General features: G+C 37.9%; 1 protein-coding gene and 1 long non-coding RNA gene across 4 annotated transcripts in view; one reads left to right on the forward strand and one right to left on the reverse strand.

The window, feature by feature from the left end:
- LOC136294090 (uncharacterized) overlaps nucleotides 1-20,280 on the forward strand; it is a 209,836-nt gene that overhangs the window by 72,098 nt on the left and 117,458 nt on the right. Inside the window, exon 3 of one of the 2 annotated variants that reach the window (XR_010722306.1) lies at nucleotides 6,956-8,299. The exons of the other annotated variant lie outside the window; for it this stretch is intronic. This is a non-coding gene — a long non-coding RNA (uncharacterized lncRNA). Of the gene's footprint in view, nucleotides 1-6,955; nucleotides 8,300-20,280 lie in introns of those variants that run through there. 2 annotated transcript variants of the gene reach the window in all.
- Nucleotides 1-20,280, reverse strand: part of RASGEF1A (RasGEF domain family member 1A) — a 151,520-nt gene that overhangs the window by 65,036 nt on the left and 66,204 nt on the right. The gene's annotated exons all lie outside the window — the stretch shown is intronic.

Consider the following 20,280-nt stretch of genomic DNA (forward strand, 5'->3'; position numbering starts at 1 on the left):
AATTTCCCATAAACAACAGTATCAAGAGTTTTAATATTAAGCTCTGTGAAGAGAGCCATAAAACTAATTGCCCAATGATGGTGTGTGGAAAATTTAACCCTTTTCTCTTCCAGAACGTCTAGTGTGAGCACAATTGGAAGATAGTGCCAATTATTATAAATCATGTTTGCAATTTGAAGGAACTGTGTTTTGCCAAGTTGTGAGAGTATGTACTGAAAACATAATGTGCTGGTTCAACCAAGCACTGCTCAGTGTATAATTTTAGCCTGGTGAATCATTATGTTGTGCTAAAAGCTTGCTACAAGCTTACTGCTGTAAAGCATTAACGCAGTGTCTGTCGGCCTCCATCTCCATTAAGTCAAATCCCATTATAAATGCCTCTCTAATGACACGAATTTGCTGTGGACTAGTAAATGCTTTTCCCCCACAAAACATTTCACATCTGCATGCGGGGCACTCTGTGGTAAATAAAGGTTATGTGAATTAGTGAGATGTGGGAGATTCTTAAAAATCAATAACTGAATCTTCCCTGTTATTCCCAACATCAATGCTTTGACTGGAAACCTTATAGATTAATTCATTGAACTTGGAACCATATGGAAGCATAGCAAGGACTGTGCAAGTTGCACACACAACCGTAATTGGAAATCAGAGAGAGTGTGAAAATTATAAATCTCAAAAGCATAAACAGCTACATAAAAAACCCCCTTGTGTCTATATTTCAGCCTTCTCTTGCTGTCTCTCATGTAGTTCGTTATTTTGAAAAGAAAACCAAAATGGAACAGTGTAAAACATGTTAAATCTAATTAATTCTCTTTGTCCAAGTAACTATATTAAAGCTTGAAAACATGCTCACAGAAATTTTCTGCTGTGATCTGTTTAAAAATAGCTGCTGCAGAGTAAAATATGTACAATAACACACAGTGCTTGAAACTTCATGTTCTAAAAGATATGGTGAGAGAACTGACAGTGGTATGTGCAGTTGTTATAACTTTAATGTCAGAGTGTGCTAGAAAACTATTTCAAACACCCACAGAAGAATGCTGAGCAACTCATCAGTGTTGAGTTGCTAAAAGTTGTGCAAGACTGCACATAATAGATACTCTCAGGTAAATCAAACAGTAGCATTATTCCTGGAATACTTATTCCTCTCAGACCTGCATCATTGCAAAAGGTTTTTCAGGAAAATAAATAATTAAAAGGGATGCCATCAATCTGAATGATAAAGACCCACCTCAGGAAGATATGAGACAGTGATAGCTAATTTACCACCTCAGGTTCCTGCCCAGGAAATGAAGGGATGCACCACATCCAGATTCACACTGTAGAGACATTTTAAGTGGCAGAGGTGTAACCAGTTAATTTAGAAAGTAAAATAAGCAACATTAGAAGCCACAAGCAAGCTCTCTGCTTCTCCAATTTTCCAAGCTCCTAAAGATGTTAGACAGGAAGCCATCTAGGACCACTGAAATACTGTTCAGCACTTTGGTGAGGTGACAAGGTCATGGCTTACAGGCAATGCGTTACTGTAATAATTATAATGGGTTTTGACTGCAGTGGCTCTGAAATGCTGCACAGCATAAGGCAGTCCTTAGGAAACACACCTGCTGGAAAACAACTTAATGAACATCTCTTTGACATCTTACAGCATTTCTGTACTAAGAAATTATTGGGAATTTGGAAGCACCCTAAATTTTCCTTCAAGCTCAGACTAAGCTAATAAATTTACTCCCTTTTGGTTTAAAATCTTGAGCTGATCATTTTTGTTCAAGGTAATGAATAAAATTTAAGTCATATGAAAAGGCACATATGTTGACTATAGTTGCTGCTTTAATGTCTTGTCACTGAAATATATTTAAATTATGTTTCAGAAGAAAAAAAAGTAACCTAAAACTCCATTAAGGTGTCTATCTTCTAGCAAGTTTCATTAGAAATTGAGCCTCATTACTCTCTTCCGAATAATCTCAGTTAAAGCTGTGCTGTAGATCCTGTAATTTACTCTCAAAAATTATTTTCCTCACTGCATCTAATAATAGAATAATAGGAAGGAAAGCTTCTTTCTTCTCAACATATTAATTAGTTTAGCACCTTACACTGAGGAAGATCAAATTTGCCTGCAATGTTTTCTGGTGCCTTTTTTTTTTTTTTTTTTTTTTTTTTAACAGATATCAAGAAACAACTTTTCTGAGAAATTAGTTTACCATTGTCATGTAACTAGGGTGTATTATCTGTAAGGAGCCTCTTCCCCTTCTGTATCCCTTTTCTGCTTTTTAATGCCCACTAGTGGGTTCACGTCTGTATTCTGCAAAGTTTGCACTGTTTTGTCAGACCAAGACTACATCGATACCTGCCCTGTTCAAGAACAGGTCAACACTTTAACAATATATATTACTTCTTCTTACTCCAAAAATATATTTTCTTTGCAGCCTCCTTTTCCCATCCCTTCCTAACCCTCAATGTAGATGTGACATTCAGAACAACTCATGTTGTCCTTTTTATAGAAATATTTTCCTTATTGGAAAATAAAATTTGGTGCTCTTTAACTGAAGTAATCTATGTGCATTTCCCAAAAAAAGGATTTTAATTTCTGCTTCTCTCTCCTGGGCACTGTGTGGGGTCCGTGTCCTTTCTGCTGTGAAGAACTATAGCTTGAGCCCAGTATCCCCTTTGAATGCATTGACAGGAAAGGGTTGATTACCTCTCCAACCTTGCATGTAGTATTCCTGTCATTACCCGCCACGATCACTTTTATTTTTTCTGCAGTGTTACATAATTGACTCAACTATGATTCATATCAACACTCTGGTAGTTTTCAGCAGTGCTGCAGTGTAGGCTGACAAGTTCTCCTCCTCCACTATTAAGAAAAAAAAAAAATAGTATTCTCTCCTTTAATCCAGTGACTTTACTTCTGTGGTGCTCTCCACATCCCAATGACCCTTCGGAAAATTCAGACATTAAGGATGCATCTAGCGGTATGTGCTAGTCTTCCATGGGAAACTACTTGTAAGAACTAATGCTGAAGTGGTTAATTTTAAGTTGTGTGGTAAAACAAATGCAACTCTCTCTGTTGGTGTTCGAGGCAAAGATAGAAGTGGATATGAGGTCAGCCAAGTTGCTGTGAAGGGCCAGTTATGGCTGAGGAATGACATTTTTCCACGTGCACAGCACTTGCTTGTAGGCCAAGTATAGAAACGACACTGTCTTAGTGTTGTAAAGTATGTTCGTGGTTGCTTCAACTCACTTTGAAAGGCCAGGATTTCCACAGGTTGTCAAAACCATCATCCTTATCACAGGATTAGGCAGAGGAGGCAAGGTTTATATTGACCTTGAAACTGAGTTCTGACATAGTTTATAAAGTTAATCCATTTAAGCTCAGCCACGTTTGTTTAACAAAGTCACTCGTATGTATCTCAGTTACTGCTCAAGTATGTCTGACCTTTTGCTCTCTTTAGGAAATTGTCTTATTGGTAGCAAAAGTACAAGCAGATGTCCTTTTTTATGTTCTCTTTCATTTCTTAATTTCTAATGTACACGACTTCTCCTTCATCGTAATTGCAGGGGGAAAAGGAGCTAATAGGTTTTTAAAATTTTTGGAAGTTTATAAGCTATTGCTCAGGTGAGTGTATTCCATTAGCAACCAACCACTTGCTTAAATTTGCTGCTTAAATCACTGTGAAAATTGGTCCTAAAATGGGTGTAATCTTGTTGCCTTCTTTTCCTTGAAATACCATGTTGCCCAAAAGTTACATGGCCTAGTATATCAACCTCAGTGACTTTTGTGTTACATTCTTTTGGTTTGCCCTCTTTAGTGTCTGTCTCCATTAGTAAACCAAAATTTGTCTTAGAGTACCAGTATTTCCTGCCCATGGGATAAAATCTCGGGTCATTTTACACCACAGAAATTCCTATCCTTTCACAACTTCAGCTATGTAAACATATCTTCCCTTAGCTTCCAATATCTAAATGTTTTTAAAGAAGTTCAGTGATTATGTCAAGGAAAGATGTAAAATGTGCTGCCTTCAAGACCAATGGAAGCATTGTAGGCCTGGACTGAGACCTCCAAAGAGTTGTTCTAGTCTGAGGACTCAGACTCTGAGTTTGTGTCTTAACTGCTTATTTTAAATGCTTGGTTTTTCCCCTCACATTACAGATACTTTTGCTGTGCTAGCTGGACCGGTTTTATTCTCTTTATAGTCAGTGCATGCCAGAGAAATATGCCTCTTAATGTGTCAAATCATCCCTAAGAGAGAAGTCTACATTTGCAGGAATTCCTCCAGGATCTGAGAAAACCTGGTTTAGGAAAACAGCCTGCTGATGTCCTGGGTTCAAGAAACATACATCAAAATTAAACTGCTATGTGTGCTAAACATAGAGAAGCCAGTGCTACTTAATTCAAGCAGCCATGTCAGCTAAACAGCCTGGTTACAATCCGGTACTAAAACATAATTATTTGAACTAGTCACCTGGTTACAAATGTGGCAGCCCTAGCTCATTATTAAAAATGCATCAGACTGAGTTTCTAGAAGAGTCCTGCCCAAATATTTTCTCACTGAGAAATGCAGATTTGGGTAAAAACCTGTTTAAAATTATCTTTTGTATTATTCACTTGAAAATATGACCTTTTTTCCTTTAGAAATACATGCATACATAAGCAAGTTATTTTTTGCAGCTCTTTTAATCTCTTAGAGAAGTTAAGGCACATTTTTTGTTGTCATTGAAAAGCAAGGATAGATGTCAAAGGAGGGAGTTTTGTGTTTCTCAAGTATGTTACCTTTCTCTTGTCCTTTTTACTTTTACAAAAATCATTCAACAGGTTTCTGTAACAAAACACTGAAAAAAAGTGCTGAGTAAGAATCCCTGTATCTTCCCTATAACTGACCCTAACTTCTGAGTGAGCTGTTGCATTCTTCTTAATCTCTCAGCTGTACTTTGAATATTTGGGGCCACACAGTTTAATTTTGTAAAAAGGCTGGGATATTCACTTTTAAGGAAGTCTTGTGCAGTTCAAATTCAGTTCCTTTAATCTAGGAATGGTTGTATTTTTTTTCCCTTTTGGTCACAGTGAGAAGTTATTTCTCTCTCTCTCTCTCTCTCTTTTTTTTTTTTTTTTTTAATCAAACCCATTTGATTGAAATATTTGGTAAAAGAAGGAATTTAAAAGAGTGCCTTCAGAAGCTTATAGAATGGGCCAATGTTTTCTCTTTTTCCCTTGATTCTCACTGAATTAAAGACAGTGTGGAAAATGCATGAATATCACCAAAACTTTCAGAATAGGAGAGAATAAAAGCTGGTCAAAACCTATGGGGAAATTAAGAGAAACCTTTTGACTCCAGCCCAGTAAGAGAAAGACCAGCTTTGAAGAAAATGACTGGGACAGGAGGATTTTGAGAGAATCAGAGGCTTTTTTTGTGTAGGGCAAGTTCAGATTTGTTTCAGTGTCTCTGATTCTCTGAAGGCTCTGTAAAAAGTTGGGGATGAAGCTGCTTGGCTTTAGAACAGGACAGCTTCAACTAGAAACATGCTTTTTGTTTGGAAGATGTTTTATACAGCTGCTACTGGTCTAATGGAACTGGGCTTAAGAGATTTTCTACGTTGGATCTCGGAATTGCACTCTAAAGTTCAGTGCTGAGTCAGAAACTTGAGAGCACCAAAGAGGAGACAGTAGTTCCTCTTCCATAAGAGTGTAGTAAAGGCTCTTGGTGAAGCACTTGGCATTGAGGGAAAGTTTTGGTAGACAGACCCGTGCTAAAGCAGTTTTTAGTTAGTATGGAATTTGTCGTCATATCTCGGGACAGCCCGTGGTAGTTTACCCTGAACAGAGAGACTAAACCAATTTTTTTTGCTGCTGTCTGGTTCACTGAGCACTGCCTGTTGTGAACACGTAGCTAAACATGGTGAGATTTATGTCACTTTAAGGCTGGATCAAAACACTACAGAGGGTGAAGTCAGGATTACATAGACCCCTCTAATCATGACCTTCCCTAGCTTTGGAATGCTTTACTTGTATGTGCAATTATTGCTACAATCATTTTTGCAGCCTTAATAACCTTCTCTTTAGCATAGTCATTTAATTATGATTTTATATTTCATCCCCTCTTCATGCAGGAAGATATGGGTTTTTGCTCAGTAGCAGTTTGTTCAGATTCCTCAGTCCAATTAGATAAGAAAAAGAATCTGCAATCTGGGAACCGTGACCCACAGTACACAAATAGACGACTCAAACTATTTGTATATATTTTGTTTTTTTCTTTGATTCATGTATGTGTTTGCATTAGTTATAAAAGAAATTACCTCTTTAATATTTATTATTTGAATTTTTATATTTAGCCATTTGTCTTTTCCTTTCTCTCTTCTTCCCCTCCACCCAACAATTTTTGATCACTATGGAATGAAAAATACCACTGAACCATATGTAAACTCTTGGAGCTATCAATGCAAATTCCTCACGTTTTTCAGGGGAGGAGATTTTTTGGCATGCACCATCAGTCTGTGTGATGTCTTTATCTTCCCCAATGCCGCAGTTTGTTTAATGGTTTATTTTGTTGGGCATTGCCCACAAAAAAATAGAAATGCATGATAACTGTCCTTACTGATGCAGTGTTCCTTTTCCAGCAATTTAACATAGAGACTTTTAACACTAAGCCAAATGCTACACAAAATCTGCTATGGAAACAGCTCTCTGAACAGCTTGAAGACTAGGTTTCTGTTATGCGAAAGCATTGTAATTTGTAAGTAAGATTGTGAGCTTAGCCTTTCCATTTCCTTTAGTTACTGATATCTAGATTGGAGCTTTTTTATTCACCAATAACAGGACATTATTTCAGATGTGGAGGAGTAAAAGGACTCATTTGCCTGTGTGATGTTCTGAAATGGCAGTTTTTGGGGGGAGAAGTAATAGATGAGTCTTTCTTTGGAGCTGCAATGTGCTGCAATGAATTTATATTTCTCCTCTTAGCTCTGCATTCTGTAAGGAGCCAAACAAACGTATGAGAGGAGGTAAATGAAAAGAACTTGGAACCTTTCTTCACTGGCTCCTGCTGTTGGCCTGTTGAGCAACACCACTGCAATGAAGCTACTTTTAAGAAAGGACACAGAAATAACGTGTTACACTCTTTAAAAATCCAGAGTAAAGAAAGTGATGAGAAAAGTTTCTAGTTCTTACTATGTAGTGTTGCAGTCAGAGTATTTTCCAGATCAAAAGACTGAAGATCTATGAATTTATTAAAAGCTCCAGTTGCTACTGATGTGGCAGCAGCATGAGGTATTTGATGTATAGACATGTATTTATGCAAAAAAGTTGAGAAATCTCTCCACTTGTGCTGATCGGTATGTGCAGAATGGGATGGCATAAAGTGGTTATTGCTGCCTGGTTTTGACTGAATCTACATCCCCTCCTCCCCTTCCTCACTCACTGAAAAGTGACCCTATTTTCTCAGCAAGGCTTTTCTTAGAGCCGTGGCTGTTCCTGAATGCCACCGCAAAGCTTGAAATGACAATTCAGCAGCAGGCCAAACCATTTTTCAGTGTGGTACCATTTAGGATGACCCCAACAAGTGATGTTCTTGCATTAGGCAGCACGGTCATTTCAACACCAGTATCAATATTTAATGCAGTACTGCAATGATGGATCATTGAATTTCCTTTTGGACCAGATGTTTCTTTTGTAAGAGATGTTATTTAGTGTGAATTGGAATTTTAGTTTCACTTTATGCAATTTAAATTCTAGTCTTGTTGATGCCAACCCTTTCTTGAGGCACTCTATCCATTAACTACTCATTTTTCATGGAATAATATAATGCCTTTCCAGATTATTATTACAAAAGCAGCCTTTTTCTCGGATTTAATTGTTGCTTGCACATAAGCAATCATCCAGCCTTCTTCCTACTAAAGAAATGGTATTGTTATTAAATGAGTAGCAGGACTGAAGTCACTCATCTTGAAGATAATGTCCATTGTGGACAATGCAGTTGAGTTCCCGTTATCTTGCTGAAGTGAAACATGAAGAGGAAAGCAGCAGATCAATGCTGTTTTTTTGGTTTTACTAAAGAAAATAATTTTAGCCTGGAAAAGAAAGTTAAATTCCTTTGATCAGTGCCATATGCTTGAGTTTATAATAGGTTTTTGTGTTCCCACTTAGCTGGATCAGATTGGAAGTTGGATAATTATCAGTGAGGGTTAGAAATAAAATAATCAGTTTGCATGTCAAAATATCTTCATTTTTATGTCAGTCATCCTGTCTTTCTGGTACAATGAAAACTGGCTCTGGTATAACAGGAACAGCACAATAAACAAACTTCAACCCTTCCCTAGAAATTGGTTATTTTGCCTTGTGGACAGGGGAATTAAAACAAATATTGCCAACTATGGCTGCTGTGTTGAAAGGCTGAAAGGTTTGCATTGGTAAAAATTTTAAGCACACCCCACTAAAACAGAGACTAATCATGTTGTAAATATTCCATTCCTATTTATCTTCATTTTTTTCAGAGTAACATTCACATGTGAACCATCTACCCTATCTTCACATATACATCTATAGGGTTTGACCACAATTATCATTCCGGAGTTAGCTTTGAATGCTCAGATGCAATAGGGCTTAATTGACTTGGACAGTTGCATGTTTTGGAGGCAGATCAGCAAGTCTGCTTGGTGTGTCAGATTAAAGATGAGTTTATTGACATTATCTATGCTGATGTAGCGGCATTTATAAAGGTACCTGCAAATACTGCTATTGGATGTCCTACTATGTGCCTTTGCTTTGCAGCCACATTGAACTTAAAAAGAAACCACCCCAAACCAAAACAAACAGCAACCCCCCACTGCCTCAAACAAAGAAAAAAATCAAACCCAGTAATTTTAATGGTTTCACAACAGTAAAATTTTTGCATCAGAGCATTTGCAAGAGCAGCAAGACCAAACATCTGGTCTTGTAGCTGTTGTCATTCACTTTATTAAGAGTCTATCCAGGTGAGTTTTTCTTGGGAAATGTGAGCCAAGATAGTGCGCACCTGCTTCTAATTAGAGAGCTTCTAGTTGCTTAAGGAACACTATGACCTAAAGGCTCTTATAAAACCAAGAATATCTAAGGTACATGAGGGAAGCACTAAAGTCTCCACTGAGATTGTGTTCTTTGTACTGTGTTTTATTATGTAACATTAAGCTAAGCTCCAGCAGTCGTAGGTGTTGGGAAAAGATAAGAGATTGTTGCTGTGCGTGACGTGTATTGCCATGGAAATACTGTTCTTCAGAAGAAATAAGCCTCCCTCCTATTGTGCATTATGGACTACTAATAAAGCATATTAAAAAAAAAAAAAGAAAAAGGTAAAAAGTAAATGAACTTACTTGAGCAGTAGGCAATACTAAATGCTTTTTAGAATATTGAAATAAGATATTGAGGTTGGATTGCAAAATTGCGTTTGTTCTACAATGGACAATAACACAATTATGAGATGTCTTTGAACACTTTCCAAAACTCATTTGGTAAAGGGGGGCAGAATTAGAATTTGGAACATTGTTATTCATTTCATAAAATCAGTGTCCAAGAAATCTTCAATACTTTGAAGAAGAGTAGGACTTCCCCCCACCACCAGGTTTCAATTGTGTATATGTTATCCAATAGGATACCATAATAACTTTAGGATATTATGTACCAGCTGAAGAACAAGTAACTAAAGGTAGCTAAAAATTCTGTAATAATTTGTATAGTAATGGGCTATTTATTTTCTTCCTTCTGGTTTTTAATTTGGGTAAGAGTAGATGGCTGTTCTTTTTCAGTAAATGGATACCAGAATCAATACAAGTGTTTAGGAAGTGTTCATTAGTGGAAGCATTCATTATTTTTGAGTCTTGGAAATTCCACTTATTGATATCTGAGAATAAAATTCATTCCCTGATTTTCTGTCACACTGTTTAGAAAGCCTAAAAGCTGTTTCTAGATAGTTCTTAAGAGTTTTATTTGTTTCACTGTCCTTTTTTATCATGTTAAGAATACTGAAAGAAGGATGAGAGCAGAGATATAGTCAGTCTTATTCTCCAGTTTGGTGAAGACACTTTTGAGTCTGTTTGTTGACTGTAGTGGGTTCTGGACTACCAAAAATGGGGAAAGATGTTTGATTCTTCCTGTTTTCTGTACTCCACAGTATGAGAATAAATGGATAAAAAAGGTGGTATACATAAATAATTTTGTTGCTGTAGCTAACTGGCTGAAATTGCTGTCATCAGATGTTACCTAAGGCAAGGAATTTAGCTGTGTTCAAGTAAATATTAGGGAGACAATTCTGGTTGCCTCGACAAGGATAACAAGGGGAAGGCAAGTCAGTTCTTGCTAATGAAGTGCTGTTTTTATATGGAAATCAGTCTGATTTTTGACAACTCTTTTAAAGGATTGTTGTTTAATTGAAGACGTTTATCGTTACTATTGCATGTCTACTGATTGTGTCATGATCCCAATAGGCGTATAGAATTCCTAGTGGCACAGTAATAATTCTAGCTATTTTAGGAATGAGAAAATATGCTTCTTCATTGTGATTGGGATAAATGCTACCGTCTTGGGATAAAGGAGTCCTTCAGCTATCAATTCCTTCCTTCTACAAACACATATTATTTTAGTTATGGTAATTTTCCCCTCTGTTTCTTTGCTGTCTTTTACAACTGACAAAAGCCATCAGCTACTGACATGCTGATAAGATATGCAGAAGCAGGATCCTGAATTTTGAGAACTGACAAAGGAAAAAAAAAAAGAAATCTAAATTAATGCATTTCCACAGATCCTTACAGATTGGTCTTTAAAAGACAAATTGCTTTTGCTTTTTAAATTTTTTTTCTTCTGGTATTTTTGCCAGGTCTTTTAGGTGTGCCTTCTAACTGTAAAAAAAAAAAAATAGGTCCCATTTTGCGGTCTTTGCCATTTGTTAGAATTCTGGACTCCTAATTCTATAAAGTGCAGACTATATCCACAGCCTTTTATTAAAGCAGGCAGGAAAAAAATTGTTCTGTGTAGGTTTTGTTTTATTCAGCCAATTTTTCCAAGACAGCTTTAAAAATGCTTAACTCATTATAAAAAAGATGTGCTACAAACACATTGTGTACCGTGAGGCGCTGTCTTCCTCTGAAGTGCTTCCATACCCTGGTTGCCATGGCAAGAAAGAAAAAGAATAAAAAATTCCTGTAGTGAATACCTTTATAATTCCAAAATCATGGCTCAGCAGGGCTGTGTGCTTAATAACTCGTAAAAAATACTGTGGATTTTTCAGAGGGCTGCGAGGGGATTTCTCCACTGCTCTGTCTCATCCATTGCCAAGGGGCAGCGGTGACCTGGAGGGGGTCGTGGGTGATGGTTGATTTTTACTTTTGCCCTGGGTGTGAGCATGTTGAGAGCCTCAGGGGAAGAGAGGCTGCTCCCCTGGCCATGCAGGCAGGTGGGATGGAGCAGTGCTGCTCCCAGCAGTGGGAGGGGCTGCTCCAGCCCCCTGTGCCTCCTCCACATGGAGGAGAGGTGGGGGCAGCACGTTCTTCAGCTTGAGGATGAGTTTTTTGGCAGCTTCCTATTCAGGGAGGGGTCCCTGAGCCCACATGGCTTGTGGATTCCAGGAAGGCTGAAGATGCCACCTCTTAGTCACCATCTTTCACAGACAAGAGCTGTCCCCTCTGTGCCAGGTTCTAGCTCACACCCCTTCTGGCATCCTAGTGGGCCTCAATATCCCTATGTTGTGCTCTGTACAAATACACAAGATTTTCAAAAGCTCCAGGCTTTGTGCTGGAACTGGGGCAACATTTTTACTTAAGTATTTGAAAACCTTGTTTTGAATTCAGGGTACAGATCTCCAATATCCTGGCTACTTAAAAAATATCCCAAGTCCTCCTAAGCCATAGGAATGTAATTTTTGAAGCTTTTCCAGAGAAGCCTGACCCAGGGGCGTTGGTACCAAATAAATCATGTTAGTACTTGCAGCCTTTTGCAGAGTTCAGCTTGAGACCTGCAGTAGAGTGATGGCATTTTGAGACTTTCAGTGATAGATGACAGTGCCCACAGTCATAGCATTTTGATGTAGCATCCTACTGCTAGCACCATCTGCTACAATTTTTAAATATAGAAGGGGATTTTTCTTAGTCAGCATGTTTCTGTCAGAGCAAGCTCTTCATAGGCCTAATCTGAATGCCACCGCAGAGCTTTAAACTTCATCAGCTTTCTAATGGAATAACTCAGTCTAATCTTTTCAAAGAGTTTGCTTTTTCTTAGCAAATGGAATCAATTTTTACTCTTCAGTGATTTCTGTGGCTGTGTCTGCACTTACGTTTAAAACATTTCCCATCTTTGCACTATCATTTGTGTTTCTATCAAGAACAATTTTAGGGTCTAAGAAGTCATCAGCTGCTGAAATATGTAGAGGGCTGCCTTTTTGCTTGAGTAGTGCTAGCATAAAGTAAAATGTGTGAGGATCTCATCAAGCAGCTTAGCTTCCTCTTACCCCAATTTTTATTTAATAGGTGCCTCCAAAATGTGTATGAAAGCAGTGCTAAAGCCATGACAACTGTCTGCAAAATGCCAGGTAACTTTTCTGAGATTGTTTCAGCAACCTTAGGAATCATGATGGTTAAAATATTTATAAAGCATTCTGAAGGCTACAGATGAAAATACCTGTTGGTATTGTATTGCTTTTTGGTAGTTAAGATAGTGCTGTACAGGTCCTGATCACTCTCTGCTTATTGCGCAGCAAAGAAGCTTTGCTTTGTCACCCAAAACTTCCATTGTTCACACTGTCCCATGCATCTGTTCCGGTCATCTGCATGCAAAAGGGCCTGTTTCTGAGCACGAGGATAAACAGGCTTGGAGGCACAGCAGTACACACTTTCCCTGAGCTGACAGAAGGCTCAGGCCAATACAAGCTGCCAAACAAGCTGGTTCAATCTACTGGCTGTATTTCCTCCTCCCTCCCCAGGAGACAAAACTGCTGTGTTCACATCTGAAACTTCTTACATGCAGGCTCAGGATGGGCTCAGGCAAAGGCCAGGGTGGAGTGCCACTGTTCGTTTGCCCAAGTTTATAATGCATAATGATGTTTGAAGGAATTCACAACTTGTCCTTGCATTCAGAGGCTTTCCCTCACCTCCTCCCATGTCCTTTGGACCCCAAAGAAGGTGTGACACAATAGGGATGTCCCGCAGGGTTGACACCCGCACGACACTTCTTCCTCTGATTGTTCCCCGACAGCTGTTCTGCAAACATTTCCTGCCCTTCCTGCCCCTGATTAGCAGCTCAAGATACTAAATGTACAAGGAATTGCTCACTGTGTAAGTGAAATGTAACTTTACACGTGGATGTGGTGTTTGCACATCTTAGAGATTTAGCTTGGTCTACTTAAGAAAGATTTTATGTTTAGTTTTTCTTAGGCTCTTGCTAAGAAGCTGGCTATTTTTCCAAGATGAGTGCCTGTTTGTCTTCTCAAAATGTTTTAGGGCATGGTTGTACTGCATTGACCTGAAATGCCTCAATAATTTGAATAGATAAACAGATGACTTGGAGCTGAATTTATTTGTGTAGCAGTCCATAATGCTCCTTCCTGAGCTGTTAGTTCATCCTGCAAACATGCACCTCATTTAGATGTTGAACTGACAATTTAGTTGTATATTAGATAAAGAGCCTCCTGAAAAATAGCTACAGTAATCATTCTTCGTAGCTACATATCATGTCTGACACATAAAATGATAGAACAAAGTCACTAGCTGAAGCCTTGGACAGCAGATTAAATGTATGACTAATAAAGCCTGAAAGCCACGATTGGTGACAGACATTATTTTCATCCTGGCCAATGTGGGCTTAAGATGTCAGAGATTATTTTATTTGAAGAGCCTTAATGAGGGAAAGAGTGAGAATCACTTTTTAGCAGAACAGTGTGGTAGACGCTCTTCGGTGTGGACTTGTCAGACCTGGAAGAGATTGATGTTTCAATGTCACTTGCTCTCTGAATTAGTACATTTGCAAAATAGAAATAACAGATCCTCTTTTTCTGCATCTTCTGTTCAGCAAATCCCTCTGCAGATACCGTTTGTTTGTTTGTTTGTTTGGGTTTTTTTACCTTTGTGAGTTAGCAGATTTCAGCCTAAGTTAGTGCTGCATTGAGATGGAAGAAAATACTCCAAGAGAGGAGTCTGCTGTGAAATACAATGGCAAAAGGTGTGAGTGTTGGATCTAATCTCTGAAATTTTGTTCTAGTTTTGGGATTTGAATTCAAAATTAGCCCAATGCAGTATGTGACTGAGAAGAAGGGCTCAGTATTTGGATTTTCTCAGAAATCTGCAGTTAAATTTCCTGTAATGGTGTTATGCACGGGGCAAATACAGAGGGCCAGAGGGAATGAATGATTATAGGATTCTCATGATAAAAGGAACCTCAGATAACCATATAGTCTTCCCTTCTGTGCACTTGTTTGATTTTTTGCTTTGCTAGAATTCTAGTCTGGTTTCAGGTAGCCAGTTCAGGTTTTCTGTTCTTGCCTTTTTATTTCAACACAGCATTAATACAAGAATACCAAATGCATAATCTGAATGGTGGGCAACTCTATGAATCCTTGTAAGATCCAACATGAGCAATATTTCTTTAAATCTATGCACTATTGTTAATCTATATAAACCATATTTGGCACCAAACAATTAGCTGAGTGGTTGGAAACAATTTCTGTAAGCCTGCGTGGTAATGGCTCCTGTTCCTGGCAAAATCAGAATTCTGACTTAAGTGGTCCATCACAATTCCAGTGATGACTCCAGTTCAAGAATTGCAGTAACTAAGAGCTCAAACATATTCATAAATATGAAGCATGTATTTCTGTCTGTGAAGACAGCTTTTCTGATCTAGCCTTCCTATTGACATTGTTATATTTGGTAAGATATATTTGTCTGATTTGAGGAATGCTGAGCTCTGGTAAGGTTGCAATGAATGTTGAACTTGCAAGGAACCCACAGGTGATCTGTGAGCAGCCACTGACTTTATCAGCTCTCTGACTCGTTGGGCAGTTATTATGTAATGAATTCCTGGGGGATCTCCATCAATCCTGGCCACCTCAGGCAGCTGCAGCACAGACAGGAGCTGCATTGCAGGAGTGAGTACTGGACTAGAGCTGATGCTGGCTGACACAGATGATCAAATGATCAAATTGCAGGTGATATACAGTACAAATTTTACAGCTCTGCCTGCTGTGAAATGTTATGGGGAAGCTGAAATGCTCTAGATGATCTCTGGAAGGAAATATTTTTAAATCTACACCACTGATGGAGACATGATAATATATTGCTTCCATATAGATCTTATCAGTAAATTATAGCTGTAAGAAGGTTGCTAGGGAGATAATACTGGACACTGAAGAATTCATATTTTTGAAGCAATTGTCACTAAACTGACAGCTGCTGTACCATCTCTCTTGGTATATTTGCTTTTGCTGGGTGATGCAAAGATAAATACACAAAAGGGAAAAAATACTTCTGTTTGTGTATTGTTAGGTATTAGTAAATGATCTTTCAATGGCATGTGACCTTAATTTCTGGAGCACAGCATCCTCTTATGTATAGCTCAGGAGTTCAGTTACTTCTGTATTTAATTTTTATTAGTTTTCTATTGGTGTGTTTTATTTCCCACCTACTGCCCATCACACACTCATAAATTACATCAATGTCCTTTTTTCAGTCTCTAATGAAAACATATCATATTCCTATGTAGTTTTTTAAGATTCAAATCAAGGCTACTAGAATTGTTACCAATCACTTTTGAGGCAAAAGGAAAATGTTGATCCCTAGAAACTGTTACCTCCTTGGCACATTTTAAACTCTGAAATCCCCTTGATTTATATCCTTTTGCTAAGAAGGCAAGTAATGATGAAAATTTTTGGTTTAATTTTTTAAGAAGTATGCACATTTATTTGGGGAAGAGTTCCAAAATGCAGGTACTTCCCTAAGCTTTACACTAAGCTTTCACCTGCATTGTTGACTAGAAGCCTCTCCATGTCTTGCCTTGAGCAGAGAACTTTTTCTATTCGAGAGGAGACCAAAATCACTCATTTCTTTCCTAAATTTTGGCTTGTGCTCTGGTGTGGAAATTTGAATTGGTTCACAGGAGGACACATTTGTTCTTAGCTGATGTGCCAGTTTATTGTCTGGGCAATGAGTATAAGTGGAAGAAGTAAATTTTATACTGTAGATCTCTACTTTATTTTTTTTTTCCTTTATAGAACTTTGTGGGGCATTAAAATTATCCTGGTCTTTCCCTATAGGGCACTACTGGATTAAGAGCACTTTTTAAAATCAGTTATTAGGAAGATAATGTGTCCATTCAACAGGCTTGTCTCCCAAAGCCACCAGGGTGATTGACAGATCATGCTCCTTGGAACTCACCTACACTTTACATGTCTGTTCATAAATGCTTGTCTGTCCCCAACAGATATAATGAATCTTTCTCCTGCTAGTTGGGATCCTATTATTTGTACCCACTTTTTATGACCAGTCATACTAAAAGCAACATTTCCAGTCTACAATTTCTATACACAGATAATCACAAAATAATGAGGAAGAACCAAGCCTATAAGAAATGGGCGATGGAAACTTTGTATTTTTTCATTTTAAGTTGTGGTTGAAAATGCACGTGGAATGGAATAATAATTTGGTTTATGACAATTCTCTTAACGTAATTCTAGTTCTTGTGACATCAAAAACTCAAAACTTGGCAAGAAGGGTTTTTAAAATTGGTTCTCTGTACTTACTGATGGACAATTTCTCAGCTTGTGATGATTGTTGTCGATATGTTTTACATCGTTTTGTTTTAATTTCAGCCATTTCTGATAACAAATTCAGTCGCAGAAATACGGGATCTTTCTTGTGATAATGCATTCAAGTGGCTGTTTCCTAGAGTGGTGTCAGTGTACTTTGTAGCAGGCTTCCATAATGTGGTTAGAGAGGGTTGACTTTCTATTTCTGGCTGATTTTCCAGGTGGAAGTACAGGTGCCTGGGCTTCACACCCTGTGCTCGGTGAGCCCAGGAAACCCTGCGGCTCTGGAATGGGGAAAACAAGTGTGTGTTGGGCTTGTGAAACTCCAAATGAGCCCTGCACTATCCCGACCTATTTGGGGCCATCTATGAGTCCAGCTAAGTGATATTTTTATCCCCTAGAAAGAATGACAGCAGCTACTGCTGCCTTTGTCAGACAAAACTCTCTGTTCTTCATCAAAATCCAAAAGGTTTATTCACAGCTGGGTGTTTGCTTTGCTTTCTTCAATACAAATTGCAGTCTAAAAATGAACTTTGGAGGAAGACATTTCATCTTACTGAAATGCCTCCTGTGGATTTTTGTTCTTTTATTTTGTATTGAATGAGAGGTTGTTGAAATTGATTTGTTTCTATGGACTTTTACAATGCGAGTAAGTTATCAAAATTTTTAACAAACTAGTTCACTGCTGCTGACACTGATTTCAGTATAGTGTGACATGTGACATTTCAGTATAGTGTGACATGTTAAAATTTATGGAGCTTTTTCTATTTGTTCCAAGTGTGAAGGCTATATTATACATGAAATTACATTTGCAGTGTCAAGTGTTGGTAAATTGAGACCTTCCATTTCAATGTTACTTTTATAGCTTAATAGCTTTTACAACTCCCCCTTCTTTTACATGTATATTATTAATACTTTCTAGTTGCTGTAGCACTTTTTTCCCCCCTGGGTTCTTTGATTCATTTAAGTGTAGGATATCTCTCCTTTGTCAGCATGACTATTTCGTGAACTTTTAGATTGTTACCCGTTTGGAGAAAGAAATTAATGAAGAAATGCAACATATTGAGGTGTTGAGAGCTTTCTTGGAAAAAATGGGTTTCCTCAGTCTTTATCCCTCACAGATACTATCATGGTATATGTGTATTTAAAAAAATAGATAGTAAGACTGTGGGATTTTGTTTTGTATAATGTTCCACCTTCCTACTGTTTGACTTGGCAACCTTAGCAAAGTTTTTCTAACATGCTTTTCCTGTTGTTGCCTATAATGTATGACTGAATGACTGCACTTATAAAAATTTGTCTTTCCTTCTCTTTTTTTCTGTTGTTGGCCCTTAATCTAATTTACTGTTTGTCTCAGTTACATTGAGGAAATTCTTTCTAGTTTGCAATAAATTCAGAGAATGAGGGTGTTCACTCTGATATTATTTTTTGTTAACCTGACTAGCTTACAAAATAGTGTATGGCTTATTTTTCCTTCTGCTTATTGCTTGCAAAAGTTTCAGGAATGTTGATTTCCTCTATGTGCTTTGTTCAAAAAACTATGCAAATAATTCCCCTGCCTGAAAGTAAATGAAAAGTTTTTTTGTTTTGTTTTTAAACATCTGTCTCCAACGGCTTAATAAGAATTCTGCTGGAGCCCATGTAGAATGGAAATAAATTCCTGCAGCTTAGTCAGTTTTCTGGGATGGTGGTGCTCTGTGACAAGCATGGTAGAGTCCTGTCTCCTAAAAAATGTTCCAAAACCATTGAGAGATTCTACACAAGTCCAGGATTTTTAGTCTGTTCGTGGTCTTAGATCTTAGGGGAATTTAATTCAGCGATGCTGAGATACACGTGGATTCTTTCAGTAACAGAATTCAAATTAGAATTATTAACTAGAAATATATAGGTGTGGTTTGAGATTCAAAACCCCAAATAGCAATAATTAATGTTTCAAATATATGACGGTAAACAACTCCCCATCTCTCTTTGCTGTGGTGTTTCCTAGCAACTGCTGTGTTTTTCTGAACCTGTGTTGCCTTGACAATACTTGTGGCATATTGTGCATCTATACAGGGCATTTTGTTCTAAGGGCTTTACAGGCCAAGAATGTATTTGCGAAGCATCCTTGAAATGCAGCTGTTATTTGTTAAAAGTGAAAAGTGAGTAGACAAAACGCTCTTGCATGATTTGGTAAGAGGGATGGGAGAATATGACACAGGAGTTTGGGCTAATGCTGGCAAGAATCCCTTTATATGTAACAGAGAAAGTCTGGCTAAAACTCACCCTTCCTATGTTCAAGCAAGGTGCCTTTTAGGTGGTGAGGGAAAGCAGATGAAGAGACAACATTGTTAGGGCATCATTTGAGCAGACCAGTGAAATTCAGCTAAGTTATTGTTATTACTGCTGGGTTCTTGGGGAATATTACAAACCTCCAGTCCTTCTGCAGCCTAAGCCCCTTTGCAGGCTGTGTTGCAGTGCTTAATGCCCTTCCCTCCAACCCCTGCTCACCTCTGTGAGGTTCCAGCTCTCTGCACCTTTTAGGAGTTGCAGCTCTCTGTTGGGAGGTGCCCTCTCTCTGATGAGCTCTGACTGCCTCTCCCACATCCTAAATAAGCATCTCCTGTATCCTCGCTGCCTGTGATTTGGGCTTAAAACATGGTCAAGGTGATGGTTCTCTTGAAATCTAAATAAGCTCATCCAATATCTTGTGCTTAGGGCGTCTCACCAGGCAAGTTGCTTTAAATTTCTGTATTCTAATACTAAGAAATTGATACTTTTGCTGTTACCTGTGGATCTGGCCAAAGATTTGCAAACATTTTCCGATTCATAGGAAACAGAATTTTTGTCTAGGGTAACTATTGGGTGCAGACAGAGAAATTCTATTCCTTTTCAGCTCCTCTATCATCATTCTTCATTACTATTATCTATCTAGTTTTCTAGGAGGCATTAAAAGGCATGAACACTCTGATGGTTTTAATTGTGTATTTCTGCAGCATTTCTTTCTTTCCATTTTTGTTTGTCTCTTTTCTTTTTTTTTTTTTTTTTTTTTTTTTTTTGAGCAGAAAGAAGCCTAAGGCTATTGCTCTGGATCTGCTTATCATTTAGACAAATTTACTATGGATTGGATTTTAACATTTTGTCTTAGTATATTTTCTTCAGAGGAATTAATGTTGTTTTGCAACCCATATAGTTGTAGATTTCCTGTCTCTTATCAGATCATAAAACCTTTTTCTGAGCGCTGAGTCCTTCAGTAGCTCTCCAGACTGCTGTCATTTGGGATGCTAAAAAGTAGGTTAGAATTTCAATGGTAATTTGTTACAGAGAAATCCATGAAAGGTGAATAAATCACCAAACTCCCCTTTCCATCACAAGCCCATTTTAATAACATGAGCATTGCTAAAGTTTAGTTTATGATTCTGTTACTGATTGCAGGTTGGTTTGGCACACTACCCTAGAAGTGCTGCCTTGAAATCAGTTCAAGAGCTGAAAATAGGTGTCCAATAAGGATTTTAATGGAAAATTAAGCAAATATTATGGGTTATTATCTGAT

This window comes from Chamaea fasciata, unplaced genomic scaffold (assembly GCF_029207755.1).
Source record: "Chamaea fasciata isolate MVZ Bird 193981 ecotype frontalis unplaced genomic scaffold, bChaFas1.0.hap1 SCAF_9, whole genome shotgun sequence".
Taxonomy (NCBI): domain Eukaryota; kingdom Metazoa; phylum Chordata; class Aves; order Passeriformes; family Sylviidae; genus Chamaea; species Chamaea fasciata.